Here is a 14,562-nt window from a genome sequence, read left to right on the forward strand (position 1 = left end):
GTGGAGGCCAGTTCGTTGGATGCTTTCAAGAGAGAGCTGGATAGAGCTCTTAAGGATAGCGGAGTGAGGGGGTATGGGGTACTGATTGAGAGTGATCAGCCATGATTGCATTGAATGGCGGTGCTGGCTCGAAGGGCTGAATGGCCTACTCCTGCACCTATTGTCTATTGTCTATTGTCAGACAGAATCACTACATTTAAGAGGCATTTCGAGAGGCAGTTGATTAAGCAAGGCGTAGGAGATATAGACCTAATGCAGGGAAATGGGATTGATCAAATCAAGTACAGTTTATTGTCATGTGCACAAGTACAATGAGTCCGTCCTCACCTTCTCCATCATGGTCTGGTTTGGCTCAGCCACCAAGCACGACATCCGGAGGCTGCAACGGATCGTTCACACAGCTGAGAAGGTTGTTGGCTGCAACCTTCCCCCCATTGACGAACTGTACACTGCAAGGACCAGGAAGCGAGCGGGCAAGATCATCTCTGACTCCTCTCACCCTGGCTACAAACTCTTCAAAGCACTTCCCTCCGGACTGTCAAAGCAGCCACAACCAGACATAAAAACAGCTTTTTTTCCCCACGAGTGATAGTTCTACTCAATAACCAAAGTCTGTAGTCTCTTTTTTGCTCTGGTTTATTTTCACCCACATGTTTAGACCGTAATGTTGTATCCTTATTGTTTTGATGTGGTTATGCTTTATTCTTAATTGTTAACTGTATGTTTGCGTTGTCATTTGTGAGCGGAGCACTAAGGCACATTCCTTGTATATGCATTCTTGGCCAATAAACTTATTCATTCATTCATTCATTCATTCATCTTACTTGCAACAGCATACTAGACATTTGACTCAAATTTGACTCAAATTACACACAAAAACCTAATTACATAAATTACTCAAGACTGCAGAAAAGACGACATCATTGCAAAATACAATTGGAAAATAAGTCCACAGTCATCCAAAAGATGGTTTACAGTGTTCCATTGCTGAGGTAGGACGAGGGTTGTAAAGATGGGTTCAAGAACCTGATGATTGGAGGCAAGTAGCTCTTCCTCAACCTGGTGGCGTGGGACCTCAGGCTTCTGCATTATGATGATAAATGCCATCTTCTTGAGGCAGCGCCTCATGGGGTTGCTTTTGACAGCGGAAAGGGTTGTGCCCATGATGGACTGGACCAAGTCCACCACTCTCTGCAGCCTTGTGTTCCTGTGCATTGGAATTGCTACACCATGCCATGATGTAGTGAGTCAGAGTACTTTCTGCAGTGCATTTGTAGAAGTTTAAAGAGTATTCGATGAAATGCTGAATCTCTTTAAACTTTGGAGAAAATAGAGGTGCAGTATGCACACTAATTAAACATTGAGCTGCATTTATCAATAATTTTTTTCCATCAATACAGCCCCCTCTTCTGTTTGATTTTGTAACCAATCAACTTCTCAATTAATAAACTGATCACTCAAAAATTTAAATTCTAAAAAACTTTTAATCTAGATTTTAACATTTTAGAAATGCCGCTCTGGCACAGATCATCACAAAACATAAACACTGCCTTGCAGAATCAAGAAGCAAATTCAGAGGTGGACAGTTTATTATTGGTCTATGTAATAACCTATTGTTGCTATGGCTTCTTGGAGCTTGCCCAAATGCTTCAGGGGGCTTCAGAAGAATTCCCCAAGGGTGTTTCTAAATTGGTCTCCGAGAACATTCCCTGGGCTTCTTTTACAGTGGGTGAATTCTTCTATACAAGGCTGTTCCATGTTTCATTAGGATGGTTTGATGGACCAAATGGTTGTTTTTATCCTGTATATTTATAAGTTAGCTTCACAGTAACTGTAAAATATAGACTAATAAATTGGTATGCAGGGAATAACCAGAATATTTTCAGTTATTATTGAGATCATAGATCTCTTGCCAAGTATAATAACTGTGAATTTAATCACATTTTTTGAAATATTTTATTATTTCTGGGATGAAGTTGCAATTCCACATTAAATTGGCTCACTAAATCCAAAATATTTTTTCCCCACAATGCATGTGGTTGTTCTTCTAAATTTTAAGGAACAGGATTATTAAAAAAGAATGACCATCTAGTTTCCCCCCCCTTAAAAAAATAACAAATATTTGAGTGGTAGAATTATCCTGTAGAAATTTAAGAATGTCATTAAACTCAATATGATATTTTCTGATAAAATAGTGATCTTGCTCTGTTTTGCATGAATTTTTCTTTTTACCTTTGGTTTTCTCTCCTTTAGTTTGTGACCTTTTGAAGTGGAACGTTTTTTCATAGTCATGTGGCCATTATCCTTTTTAATTTACATCGTCTCAATCTTCTCAGATTCAAGAAGAATAATCCCAGTTTGTCATCTGTCCACTGAAATCCCTCATTCCTTATACCATACTAGCAAATGTTTCTGCACTTTATTATAGGCTTTCCAGTACTTTACTCAAATAATTACTGATATCTATTTTAAATTTATTGCTGAGAAAATATAGATAGCAAAATTTCAATCCAATAACGGCACATAAACTCTGCCTCAATACTGATTCTTCTCACTTTTACCTTACATCATAATTTCCCCATTTAAGTCCATTTAATTAGCAGAAAGTTGCAGAAAGCCATTTTGTGTAATATGTTTTTCTTAAATTATCCTTTTTCTCAATCCCACCATTTCCCTCTATTCCCTCTACCGAGGCACGGTGGCGGTGGGTTTTCTCCGAGATCTTCGGTTTCCTCCCACACTCCAAAGACGTACAGGTATGTCGGTTAATTGGCTTGGTGAATGTAAAAATTGTCCCTAGTGCGTGTAGGATGGCGTTAATGTGCGGGGATCGCTGGTTGGCGAAAGGGCCTGTTTCCGCGCTGTATCTCTAAACTCAAACTCATACAATTTGCCTTCAAATTTAATAAAAAGAAAGCAATCAGAAAAAATAAAATTCTGGTTGGCATGTAAAAGTCTGGCGCTCATATTAGCAAAGCTCCACAATTGGGAAATATGTTCTAAATTGTCGCAAATGGATACTACTCTTTTCTGATACCAGTAATTGATGGCACTATGTCAATAATGTTACCTTTCAGTTTTTGTTATTATACGGCTATAATTGTTCTCTTTGCAAATGTTTGTCTGGATTTGATACTCAAACACTGTAGCATAAACTAAAAAGCTCAACAGTGTGCTGGGACTGATTATGTGATTTGACCTACATCAGCCTCCATGTTTTCTCTGTTTAGAAAAACAGCCAAAAGAGTTATCATTTCACTTTCCAACATGGAGTTTAAATTAATTGTTTTCAAAGTGGATCCGTTAGGTTATCATAATCTCTGCCTCATATTTAGCACCGATATAGCAGAGAATTTTGTTTTCTTCTGTCTGGGTCATTTGGTTATTCACTATTACATTATTGCATTGCTTTATATTAATAAAGATATTGCCTATTTGATAGCTTTATCTAACCAAACAGACAGTTTTTCAGCTGGGAGGAGAATCGCCACGAGTATCAACATTTGCAAGAAATTTCACACAAAGAAGTCTGATGAAAGCTAATAATGCCACTTACACTAATTGACAACTTCAGATGATAATTCTGATTCTCCAATTTGTATCTGCTCCAGGACAACGTTTTTTTGTATCGTCCCTTGACTCATTATCACCACCTCTCCTCTTGTAACAAGTTTTTCTGATGTAGTAATTGTACGTGCAAATTGTTGCCACAGTTACTCTGAATTGCACAGAGTAAGTTACCATTTAAAAATATTTGAAGTAACAACAAAAGTTTTCATATATTGAACAATCAAATTTGAATGTAATCCAAAAGTTCTCAAATAATGTTTGAGCTGAAAACTGGTGTCTTCGCAAAAAAAGTGCTCTGGAAATTTAAAAAAAATTGTTACTATACAGTCTATTGAGAAGTTCTGCCTGAAGGCTACATCTTCTAAATTTTAGTTTAATCTACACAAAATTCTCTAAAAACTTCCCAAGTCACATACATTTAGGAAAACAGGAATGGATGGTTGCAAAAAAGGGTGCAATTCAACAGCCGATGTCTGTTGAATTTGCCTTTCACCATGTTTATAGCTTCAAAATGGAAATTAAATGGTTCTTCACAGGGCTTCCAGGAAATTTCATGCAGTCAAATAGCTGACGGGTTTGCATTCAAAGGTGTTTTTTCCACAAAAACTCTCTACAAAGGGCAGGTAATGCAGCAAGGTCCAGCTGAATGGGACATTGTGCGGTATCACGGCCATATCCATCCTTGGTTAGAACCTAAGCACCTAAATCTTTACATACTTTGGTTGTATGCACAGCTTGATGCAACCTAATGTAAAGGTCCAGACAATTCATCACTTTATCTGGAGATTTGTACACAATGACCAAACAAATGTGATCTATTCTTGATCTCCAGATATTTTAATTTATATTAAAAAACATGCTCTGTTGCTCAAGGGGTCGATTAAGTCTGGCATAGCAATAACAGGCACCTATTTAATGTTTTCTCACTAGAAAAGTATGGTTGTTTTCTTTTCCAGATTACACCCACTATAATTTTCAGACTTACTTGTAAACATCTCTAAATTGTCAAGCCTCCAGGATTATTCATCAGAGGGAAGAAAGTGAGAAGAATTATATCTCTGTCACATTTAAACCTCTATCACATTCCAGTGCACTGTGGCAAGTGATCCATTCTGCCAGTACTTTTCTTTTCCCATTTTATTTCTCTCTATCCCCCACCATTTTAAGTTATTTATATTCTCTATCTCACCATTTTTCACAAATTTTCTCCTATTTATCATGTTCTGCCAATTAACCATTTCCCGCTTCTTCATTAATGCATTATACTTTGTTTTATCTTGGTTTGTTGGTTATTTCCCCTCATTGTCCTGTTCCGATATAAATGTTTTTCTGCATTACATTACTGCTCGGACGAGAAATTGGCATGTGTGAAATGTGAACTTGTTTTGTTCTCTCCAGGTGCCTCCTACCCAGCTGACTGTTTTCAGCATTTTTTGTTTAAAATATAAGGTTTTTAGCATCTAGCAATGACTCATCATTTAACTATAGAAAAAGTGCATGTTTGGTTCCAGCTACCTGCATTTAATTGTAGAGCATGGGCCCAAACATTTTTTTTAAAAAAATTAAGAATTTTGCTTTGGTTAATATCTCGAAATGTTTCTGGCTTTCCCTTAAGGCATCAATTGACTTTAGGCTCAAAGCCCAGAGTGCACAAGCGATGATTAATGAACTGTAACATCAAGGGTGGACCAATTTACTTGGAAAAGGTTAATTTCTGATGCATGATTTTAAAGTTTATAATCAAAGTCCATTGCTTATCAGTAGGAAACACTGGAAGCATTACATACACAAGCACACACTTCTTAAGCAGTCCCTGAAGGTTAAGGTTGACTTATTTGCACTACAGTTCTGTGGATTATGAGGTGGTTAATGAGGGGAATGCTTGGATGCCGTTTGGGAGATTATATACATAATGTGACTGTTCTCAGCATACACCTTCTTTACCTGCATAATCCTGTGACTGTGGTAAAATGATTCCATGCAAATAATGGAGAAACTAGCTCAATTTAGGAGAAATTATGTTGTTGTTCGTAAAAAAAGAGCCCCTGAAAGAACTCAGCAGGTCATCCTGCATCTGCGGAGGAAATGGTCAAGACCCTTCATCTGGACTGATGTTACTATCCCAATGTGGTTGAACCATGGTGTAAAAACAGGTTACAGATAATGTTCGAAGGTCTGCAAGTTCAATACTTGGGAAGATCAATGTGCATTTAATCTGCAGCAGGCAGAATGGAAAACATTGATTGGATTAGATAATTTAAAATATGGATGGCAGTTTTCTTTTACCCAAGATGTAGTAGTTACTTTTTGGCCATAAATTCCATCAGACCTTTGATCACATTTCCAATTAATCTCACCATTTACTCATCGCGGCCAGCTTTTCGTAGCATCTTGGTTTGGCTTTCCATATTTCACTATATAAATACAAGCTGTTGTCGGCACCTTATTTTCTTTTGTCTTGACATGCTTCAAGGCACCACCAAGGACTGCATTGTTATTTGTTCCCAGCATCAGGGAAAGCCCACATGGATGCACTAAAATCTGAGTATGAAACAGAGTCCTATCACACAATAATAATCCACATTGATACTCCAAGCTCCACCAAACCTCAATTCCTAGTGGATTATTTTCTATAAATCAGTGTTAACATTTTTGTTGGGTGACATTATGACAATTTATTTGTCGTATTGTTGAATGATATTTTCAACCAAAATAAGAACTATCACAATTGTCATAGAATGTCCTTCTCTGGCAAGAAGGATGGAAAAGAGGATTAATTGGTCCTTAGTGACATCTTCACTCCATAACAAGTTAGAGTCAAGAATCAAGTGTGTTTTATTGTCATATGTCCCAGATAGAACAATGAAATTCATACTTGCTGCAGCACAACAGAATATGTAAACATAGTACACTGTAAACAATATAATAGAGAAAAAAAGTTCAGTGTGTATGTATACACACACACACACACACACATATATATATATATACATATACACACACACATGCACACATACATACACACAAAAAAACAAATAATAGTAGTGCAATAATAATAATAATAATAATAATAATAATAATAATAATTCTACTGTAGTTCAGAACTTATTTGAGGTTGTAGTGTTTAATAGCCTGATGGCTGTAGGGAAGAAGCAGTTCCCGAACCTGGACATTACAGTTTTCAGGCTCCTGGACTTTCTTCCCGATGGCACGGGTGAAATGAGTGTGTGGCCAGGGTGGTGTTGGTCTCTGATGATGTTGGATGCCTTTTTGAGGCAGTGACTCTGATAAATCCCTTCGATGATGAAGAGGTCAGAGCCGGTGATGAACTGGGCAGTGATCACAACTTTTCCGCTCCTGTGTTCAAGTTGCTGAACCAGGCCTTGATGCAACCAGTCAATATGCTCTCCACCATACACCTGTAGAAGTTCAAGAGAATCCTCTCTGACATACCGAATCTCCATAATCTTCACAGGACGTAAAGGCGTTGATGTGCTTTATTTATAATTGCATCAGTGTGCTGGGTCCAGGAAAGATCTTCGGAAATATGCATGCCCAGGAATTTGAAGTTTTTGACTTTCTCCACCATTGTCCCGTTGATATAAACAGGATTGTGGGTCCTCGTCATCCTTCCTCTTCCAAATTCCACAATCAGTTCGTTGGTTTTACTGATATTGAGAGCCAGGTTGTTGTGCTGGAACCATTTGGTCAATCGGTCGATCTTGCCTCTGACTCATCACCATCTGTAATTCGTCCAACAACGGTGGTGTCATCAGCGAACTTGAAGATGGAGTCTGCACTGTGTCCGGCTACACAGTCATGAGTGTAGAGTGAGTAGAGCAGAGGGCTGAGCACGCAGCCTTGAGGTGCCCCCGTACTGATTGTTAAAGAAGTATTTCTGCCAATTCGAACAGACTGTGGTCTGTGGATGAGGAAGTCGAGGATCCAATTGCAGAGGGATGCGCAGAGACCCAGGTCTGTGGGAATACTGGTGATAACTGATTTATTTTAAAATTCATGCAATTTCTAACACCACTATAATTATATGTTCAGAAAATGTTGCATTTAACGTCAGTTTTCACAGTTCTTCTGCCCACACATAAGTAAATTTAGAATTTGGATTCAGTAACGTTTGTCTGTTCAGCTATTAGTGCCAAGGCAAATAATTCTTCCCTTTTCAGATAAGCAAGGGGAATTTTCTCATTCCAACTGCCTGGCAGAGTTTGCTTTAGGAAGATTTTAAATAAAGCAGGAGATGCATACTTGCCAGAATTTGGTTGACTAGAATTTTAAACTGCATCCTGGCTACCTACTTGAAGCAGACAAAGTCCTCTTTGAATATGATGAATGGTTCCAATGATGTAATTTGGGGTTACAATCAGAAATAATAATTGGAAACTTTTGCTTGTGCTGGGATGCTAATGCAGCTTCCCACTCTGACCAAAGCTGTTGCGAGGTGAATCCAAACCAGAAGGTGTGGAATTATTTGTATTTTGATAACATGGCAACCTGGACACATAACATATTCAACTGCTTTTCTCTTCAGTTCTTAAATACTGGTTGTGTCTTGGACTTCAGGCTCAAGTCACATCAATTGAACAATTGATGCTTAATTTATCAAGCTGATACTATATGGATGGCCCAGAACAATGCAAAATTAACTAAACACAAGATATGCTGCTGCTGTTCTCAATTTTACCATCAATTACTTTGGATCGGATTTCAAATAAAGGTAGTCCTCTTAAACATGAATAATTCTTACCAATTTATCATTTGTCCCTTAAATTATTCTGCATTTTAAAGCATGGCAATGCCCGTGTTAGCCACGTCCCTTTAAGCAGTATGCATTGTTATTTTTCACATGGATTCAAGTCGGATAAGAGCTATTTTTGTCAAGTCCAGAAAGTATATAGCAACATTTCAGAAATCTCATGGGAAATTCTCACTGCAGTGTGTATTGTGTCAACATGTGCAGCTGATTCAACAAAGTTAAGTTGAAAGGGCAAACACCAGATGATGGTCTGCACCCATCTTCTTAGAATTCCACTTAGTCTATTTTTTTTTGTGGCCTGCATGCATCTGTGTCGTGAGTTGTGCCCTGTGGCCACAACCTTTGTTGTGAACTAATACATTCTGTGCTAGTGATTATTTTGAATTATTTGGAACAGTTGGGCCGAGGTTGCCATGGTGATAGCTGGTACCTCATACCTGATTTTAACCTGCCAATAACATGGTTGAGTACTATGGCAACTTATCATTCTAATGCATATAAAATCATCCTGGCACAAAATTAGTCTGGGCATTGTTTAATCAAGGGAACAGATTTAGCATGCCCTTAATGGTTCTCTCATAGTTTAAATGAGCTTGCTGAATTTATGCCCAATTTGTCTGTGCGGTTTCATACCGTTGAGAAAAAAATTATATAAATATGTAGATAAAATAAAATCTCGGAAATTGCTCTCTGGGCTGCAAAATCAATACGCTTCCACATGCCTGAAAATATTTCAGTATCTCTGATAAAAAGAATGTTCTAATCTGCAATTCAAACCGACTGACGCAAAAGGCCTCTTTTTTCCAGTAAGAACGATTTTGTTTTTAGCAATACTTAGTCATATATACTGTCAGAGTAGACGTGTCCTATTGATGGTTAACAGAAAAAGAACAATCTCATTGTTATCTGCCAAAAAGCACATGTTGAAATCTGAAACTTCAAAACGCAATTTGCAGAACAATTAAAGCATTAAAGGAAAAGCCGCACGACCGCAGTTAAGTCTGCTGAATCACTAAAAGATGTTGCCAATCTTCTAACAAAAGCAACTACAGCTTTATTTTCTTAGGCTTAAGACCACTTAAAATTTTAAGTAATTAGAAATCTGTAAACAAGTAAGCTAAAAATCAGATTTCAAATGCCATTGAACACAGCAAACTAGAGGTTTTAGAGGCATTGTCTCGGGTAATAAGGATGCTGCATCAGCTATAGAAACCTGGGACCACAGTAAAAAGGCACACTAATATGTCATAAAAACTTTGGAGGTCAAGGATCAAGAAATACGTGAACAGATTCTCAGATAAGCCTTCCATGAGAAGCAGCTCCAGGGTCTCAAAAGTAGTCTTGGGAACATGGAGCACAAAAACAATGTTCCAAACCATAGCTCAATAACATGAAAAGATCAATAGAAGGTGCATTTTGTGGCAGATATGATCGATCCATTTTTGTAGGTTTTGCTTGGATCAGTTGCGTACTGCAGCTGAGACTCATGTTCCAAGACATACGTACACCAAGTATGGCATAACATACACATAGACACAAATACTCCAATCATACACAATAGCTTATCCCAGTTAGATTGCCTATTTATTCTTGGACAGGAAAAACAAGTCTGCAATACTGCCTCCAGCAAGATACCTTGGCAACATCGTGTTGCACTTTCTCCAACTACTTGCAACAACTTTCAATAATATTATGTGTGTATTGTAAGATACTAATACACTAACCCAGTGTATTCACTCACAAAATGCTGGAGTAACTCAGCAGGTCAGGCAGCATCTCAGTTTATTCACTCAGTTGTTGTAAATGGTCACTGGCTCCCACTTACGCAAGTTGCCTAAATGTTGTCCAAGCCCTGCTGCAGTTGAACAGGATTGATTCACCCTTGCAGTAAGTGCAAATGAATGAATGCATACTATACATCTCTATTTCTGATCTTATGATTGAGAGGTCATTGATGAAACCACTAGAGATTCTTGAATCTAAACCATTGCCCCAAGGACCAAATGCAACAAATCTTGGGCTTGAGATCATTCGGCCTTGAAAGAGAGACTTGCAGAGCCATGTTCCTTTCCATTAAATATATTTCCAACTAGAGGATAGCCTTCCTCTTGGTTGTCCTTAACTTCTAGTTATTGAGGTTACATGGAGGGAGGTGATACTGAAGTGATAAAAATGGTGTTACTGCACACTGAAGATTGCACATGATGCAATTGCAGTAAAGCCTGTATGGTGGCACACCAGCTAATGTTCGCTGTGCAGTAATTGCTGCTGTGCTTCTACATCACAACAGTGAATACACTTCAAAAGTACTTCAGGGGCTTTGGGATGTTTTTAAATGATTATGAGAGTTACTATATTAATTCAAATCTCTCTCTCTCAATGTTGATAATGATCAAAACCAACATTTATTGATATCTGGAGGCTATTCCTCGGAAGAACACGGATTAGTGACGTTTTGGTCAGGATTCTTCCTTAGACTGACAGTATTGAGGGGGTGGAGAAGAAAGCTGGAAGAGAGGAAGGGCAGAAAAAAGCCTGAAAAGTGAAAGGTGCATGCAGGCGGGGTCGGCATTTTGATAGGCAGATAACTGGATAAAGGCCCGAGATGAAAAGACAAAAAGGTGTAGCATGAGGATACACGAGTTGTGAAGCCTGAGGAAGAAATATAGGCGGAAGGGGAGGGGTATGGGAGAAATGGGTGTCCAGTTGGGCACCGGGAAGGCTGGGGGAGGGGAGAAAATGGGGAAAGTAGGAGGTTTGTGGGTTAGTTACTTAAAATTGGAGAATTCAATGTTCATACCATTGGGTGTAAGCTACCTAAGTGGAATACTGCTGTTCCTCCAGTTTGCACATGGCCTCACTCTGGCAATGGAGAAGGATGGCTTACCATTCGGTAGCTTAGAACCCGATGGTGTAAACGTTGAATTCTTGGGTAGGCTACAACCCAACCATACGAACATTGAATTCCACTCATATTCCACTTGGATAGCTTACAGCCCAATGGTTAGAACATCGAATGATCCAATTATAGGTAACTAATCTATAAATCTCCCCTTCCCCCCCCTCCTCCTGTGTCCCATGTGTACACACACCTACTTCTCCCTCTACCTAGATTCTTTTCTCTGGCTTTCTGTGTCCCACCTGGACTCGCACCCATTTCTTCCTCTACCTCAGTAATGAGAGTACAGCTTTTGAGAACGCGACCAAAGTATACATAAGGTCCAGATGGTTTCCGAGGGTTCATCCTCCTGCAGAATCTTCTGACGTTAGCCTCAGTGACCGAGATTTCAATACCATTTCCTTGTGAAGTCGGTAACAACCGTGCCATATTCGTTCAGGTCCATTGCCAAGTCCTTAAACATTGCCCGGTCTGCCAACTGCTAATGAGTCTTTCCTCTGCGTCCCCTAACCAGTTCTGCACAGTCCTCACCACTGTTCAGTCATTGCCTATATGCAGGAAGAAGGAGCACAACTGGGTGGTTGAATTTCCCAAAGTGAGGGCAAGAGGTGGAACGATAGGCATCTTTGACAGTGGAATAGCAGTGGCTGAGGGTGTTTGATCCTCTGGTGCTGCAGGACTCAGAATAAACAGACATCCCTGTAGAAAGATGAGGAATTTCTTTAGCCAGAGCATGGTGAATCCGTAGTCGTAGTCCCATGCGCTTCAGTCTTCCTTGCAGGCCACTCCACCGATCATTCTTCGAGACACAACCATGGCCTCCCTGATGTTTCCTGACACTGTACACGCGATACTTGTGATCCTCTAAGAGTTGGGAGAAATCCCCTGTGATCAGCATTTCCCTTATAATTGGCAGCTCTGTTGCTGTCGGGAGATCACAAAGCAGTAATCGATTTAAACGGTCTAGCAACTTGTCAATTACAGCACTAATTAGTGCTGTTTCTTTGATCCAACTAAGTTGAGAACCGTTGTATTTGATCCTTTGCTGTTGTACTGCTAGCAAAATGCCGCCGTTGAATGGCGCTATTTTTTGTTTTAACTGGCAAATCCATTATTTTCACACAAGTATAGGTTGGGAAGGAGATGTGCATTTGAAAAAAAAACAGCGTTCATGAAGAAAATATCCACAAAGGGAGAAAGGACCTCAGAATATCTTGGTGCCAGGCTCTCCTAAGGGTTTGTATATGACAGAAGAGTTTTCTTCTTTTGCGAGCGATGGGTGGGAGGACCAAGAACATGGAAGGGGAAGTCAGAGAAGTTAGGGGTCAGACACATGTGTAAGATGGAGTCAGATGAGGAGAAAGGACAGAGTTCTGTGTCGACTGAATATGTTTACGGCTATAACATCTGCAATGGAAAGCTGACAGCAGTTATGCCAAAATAAGGAATGTAATAATAATAATAATAATGCATTACATTTATATAGCGCTTTTCAAACACTCAAAGACGCTTTACAGGGATTTCTAGAACATAGAGAAGTGAATAAATAGATAAATAAGTAAACGAACAGAGAAAGGAGACAGAAGGTGAGGTGACCTTCAGTGGTTGAAGGCAGTGCTGAAGAGGTGAGACTTCAGTGATGTTTTGAATGTGGTGAGTGAGGAGGAGTCTCTGACGGTTTGGGGTAGTGAGTTCCATAGGGTGGGAGCAGCGATGGAGAAAGCCCTGTCCCCCCAGGATCTGAGTTTGGTCCGGATGGGGGGGGACAGGAGATTGGCAGCAGCAGAGCGGAGGGTGCAGGTGGGAGTGTGCCTGTGGAGGAGGTCAGTCAGGTAGGATGGGGCCAGGTTATGGAGGGCTTTGTAGGTCATGAGGAGGATTTTGTATTGGATTCTCTGGGGGATGGGGAGCCAGTGGAGTTTGTAAAGGACGGGGGTGATATGGTCACGGATCGGGGAGTGGGTGAGTAGACGGGCAGCGGAGTTTTGAATGTATTGAAGTTTACTGATGATTTTTGAGGGTGAGCCATAGAGGAGGCTGTTGCAGTAGTCCAGACGGGAGGTGATGAAGGCGTGGATGAGGGTTTCCGCAGCTGTGAAGGAGAGGGATGGACGGAGACGGGCAATGTTTTTGAGGTGGAAGAAGGCTGTCTTTGTGATGTGTTTGATGTGTTTGTCGAAGGAGAGGGTTTGATCAAAGATGATTCCAAGATTCCGGATGTGAGGGGAGGTGGATACTGGGAGACCATCAATATTGAGGATGAAGTTTTGGGTGGATTTGGTGAGCGTTTTTGGACCAATGATGATGATTTCAGATTTGTTGCAGTGATGAGTGAGGAGGAGTCTCTGAGTTTGAGGAAATTTGATTGAAGCCAAGATTTTATTTCAGAGATGCAGTTTGTCAGTGTAGAGTGTGTGGTGGTGGAGATTGACTTGGTGGAGATGAGGAGCTGGATATCATCGGCGAAGCAGTGGAAGTTGAGACCATGACGGCGGATTAATTGACCAAGGGGGAACAGGTAGAGGATGAAGAGGAGGGGGCCAAGGACTGAGCCTTGGGGGACACCTTGGGGGAGGGGAGCGGTGGGGGATTTACAGTTGTTAATGGAGATGAACTGGTGCCTGTCAGAGAGGTAAGATTTGAACCAGGATAAGGCTGTGCCGGTGATGTTAAAGGAGGTTTCAAGTCGGGTGAGGAGAATGGAGTGATTTATGGTGTCAAAGGCAGCGCTGAGGTCAAGTAGGATGAGGATGTTGAGGTTGCCAGCGTCGGAGGAGAGGAAAAGGTCGTTTGTGATTTTGAGGAGCGCAGTTTCAGTACAGTGGTTGGAGCGGAATCCGGATTGGAAAGTTTCATACAGGTTATTGGTAGAGAGGTGGTATTTGAGTTGGGAAGCTACAGCACGTTCCAAAACTTTGGACAGAAATGGTAGGTTACATACAAATAAGGACCAAGCTGCTTGCAGTCATTGCTTGATCTTTGAATTATTATGTGTTTAAATTTGACTAAATTGGACTAAATCTCGCATTCAGTCTTTTGTAAAGATGATTTAAGTTATCAGTAGAAACAAGGAACTGCAGATGCTGGCCTACACAAAAGGACACATAGTACTGGAGTAATACAGCAGGTCAGGTAGCATCTCTGGAAAACATGGATGGGTGACGTTTTGAGTCGGGACCCTTCTTCAGATGGAGAGTCTGAAGAAGGGTTGATAGAGTCATAGAGTGATACAGTGTGGAAACAGGCCCTTCAGCCCAACTTGCCCACAGCAGCTAGCATGACCCAGCTACACTAGTCCCACCTGCCTGCGTTTGGTCCATAT

General features: G+C 40.3%; 1 protein-coding gene across 5 annotated transcripts in view; it reads right to left on the bottom strand.

Annotated features, from left to right (window-relative positions):
- The window catches only part of mrtfba (myocardin related transcription factor Ba), a 163,753-nt gene that overhangs the window by 123,686 nt on the left and 25,505 nt on the right, over positions 1-14,562 (bottom strand). The window lies entirely within an intron of this gene.

The sequence above is a fragment of the Rhinoraja longicauda genome, chromosome 21 (assembly GCF_053455715.1).
Source record: "Rhinoraja longicauda isolate Sanriku21f chromosome 21, sRhiLon1.1, whole genome shotgun sequence".
Taxonomy (NCBI): domain Eukaryota; kingdom Metazoa; phylum Chordata; class Chondrichthyes; order Rajiformes; family Arhynchobatidae; genus Rhinoraja; species Rhinoraja longicauda.